Consider the following 2,939-nt stretch of genomic DNA (forward strand, 5'->3'; position numbering starts at 1 on the left):
TGGTGCTAGGGATAGAGTGGCAAATAAAATACTCCTGGAGATTGCTGTCTATGGGGAGAGGAAGAAAAATGAAGATTAATTGAACACACGTGTCAACAAGTTATTTCAGAGGTTGATCAATATTAAGAGAACAGTAAAACAGGATAACGTGATAGAGAGTGTAGACAACTTTGCATATAGCCACCAGGGAAAACCTCTCTGGGAAGGTGATTTCTGAGCTGAGGTCTGAAGGATGGGAAGGAATTAGTTATAGATGGAACCAAACGGAAGGCAGTGCAGACAGAATAGTAGGGTTCCTCTGAGGATGAAGTATTATGTTCAAGGAAAAAACAGGCTACAATGGCTCAGGGAAGTGAACAAAGAGAAGAAAATTAGAAGATGAGGCTAGGAGTGGATATGGACCAGAGCTTAGTCAGAGCTGTGCCAGTCTAGGAAAGGAATTGGAGTTTTATTCCAAGTGTCCAGACAAAGGTCCGTGAACTTTGAGATGGCAGGTGCACGATTGATCTAGGAGGAAAGAATCACACATGACCAGAAGCCGGGAGAGCCACGTTCTCTCTCCTCCCTGTGTGATTTTAGAGAAGTCACTTTCCCTCTCAGATTCTCAGTGGTCACATTTGCCAAGTGAGAGTACTGGACACCCTTTCGAGATGCATTCCATATTGATACCCGCTTCTCAGAGATAATGCAGCCAAGAGGTGCTTAACTTTAACATAAACTCCAGGCACTTAGACTTTGCTTTATTTAGCTGAATGTGGAACCAGCACAGCCAGATCATATCCACTGGAGAGCGGAGGACTTTGGACTTGCCAAGGAACACAAGAAGACACAGCTTAAGTTCAAGCTCCACGCCACAGGCTTGGCTCTGTGAGCGTAATCCCAGCTCTAAGATCTATAACACAAGTGCCATGAGGCTACGCATAAGAGTATCTGTGTAACCTATTAGCTTGCTGCTTTCTATGGAATATTCCGCCTGTACCTTTGACAACTTTCATCTGGGGAGAGAAAGAAAAATCACCACCATAGGATACACCCTTCTCATCGGGCCATGGTTTAGGCAGAATTTCCTACAGACTCCTTCACAAGGCCACCCTCAGACTGATCAGAATTTGATGTCACTGAGGTTGCGATGAAAAGGAAAGAAAGGGGCCATTTTCCTTTGGAGCCCATGTCACCACAGTCAAACAGCATAATTGAAAGGGTTCTCTTTTCTTGTCTGGTGGGCTAGCTGGGGTTTGAAAAAGGAAAGCAGCCCCTGGTTCTCACTCATTTCAATAGACAGATATGAAACACAAATACTGCGGGAGCTATTCTCACTGTCGCTCACTGTAGCCATTTCCAGGAGCCCTGTGGTCAGGCCAGAATCTCTTCTCAAAAATGTCATTTTAGATGAAGCTTAGAAGTCTAAGAAAGAACACAGCTGCCAGCTATATGTGAGAATCTAGTGTTCTCTGAGAAGGCGATAGTAAGAGGTAGTAGAAAGAGGACCAAACTATACTTAACAGACCAGCACCCTCACCTTGGTTGGGACACCAAATAGTTCTGTGATTTCACACTTAACATATAAGAGCTCCATGTCTTTACCTACAAAACAGTTCTACTGTTAGTTTTCTTTTCAACTTCAGGAATGTTTCAAGGGTCAGAAGAGAGAATGTATGTGGAACTATTTCCTGAATAGTGAAGCGCTTAGAACATCAATCTTTGTAGTAATTCAAATCTATGTCATAACACAGTTGCGTAAGATTATGAACCATTTGCAAGTGAGGATGCATTATGAAATGCGAGGTTCTGCTATTGACTGCAGCAACAATAATAATAGCAAGGTCTGGTTATTTAATTTTCTTACTGAAGAAACTCTTTGGTCAAGTTAAAGAATCCCGTGAAGGGAACACTACCAGCTAGAAGATGGAAGCTTTCGTGTTCATAGTCAGGTTGTGATTATCGAGGCAACTAGCTGTTGAAGAGCCAAGCAGATGTAAACAATATTTCCAGACCATCCCGTGATCTTCAGTGGCTCTGCTCTGTTCCAGGGCCCATGGACCTCAGTCGTATACTCTCATCTTCTCTTGAAGGGTCTGCTCTGTCTTCCACAAACGCCATTGGACCAGGAACCTTGCCCCTTGATTTTACAAGTACTTTACACTTGTGAAGGGGGTGTAGACAAACAAAGAATGTGGAAAATATTTGTTGGGATTAAATCAGGATAATCCAAAATTTCTAAGTATTTTCCACATTATAAATGAACCTACAAAGTGCAGTGAAAGTAGAATGATCGTGGGGAATTAACCATTCCGATCAGAGAGGCAAATGAGAAGTGGCTCCCGTTTTCTCTCTTTTCACCCTTCCACTCCAAACAGGAAAGATCACAGGGAAAACATCGTGGGTATCTGAGAATAAGGTGATGAGGATGTGTATTTCCTTAAGCAACGTCTCAAAGCTCAACTGGCTGCTTCTATAATGACTTTTTCAAAATTGGGAAGGTAACTTGTTACAAAGACAGATAACCCCAAATTAAATCAGAGTCTCTGAACACAGGGCTTGGGGATTTGATTTTCATGGGCACCTTGGGGCTTCTTAAGCAAGTAAATGTGCTAGGAGCACTGCTCTACACTTTTCCTTTTCTCCCTGCAGAGTGCTTCTGATTAGAAGATGGAGGGCGAGGGAGCAGAAGCAAGCTTGAGTGGTTTCCCTTTGTCTCAAGTTTTAATTCCCCAATGGAGAGGATCCCATTCATCCGATAGACCACAGCCATCACTGTTGGGGAAGTTTTCAAGCCTGACCATATCACAGGTTTTTCTGTTTATAGTTTTGCATATGTTGGGTCATATAAGATGTCAAATCCATTTTGCTAGGCTGATGAGAGTCACCTAGTGCCTGGATTAGAACCTAGGCAGTATGCAGCAGTTTTCTTAAATGAGTGGCCCAACATGGAGCTAGCC

Source organism: Equus caballus, chromosome 13 (assembly GCF_041296265.1).
Source record: "Equus caballus isolate H_3958 breed thoroughbred chromosome 13, TB-T2T, whole genome shotgun sequence".
NCBI lineage: Eukaryota > Metazoa > Chordata > Mammalia > Perissodactyla > Equidae > Equus > Equus caballus.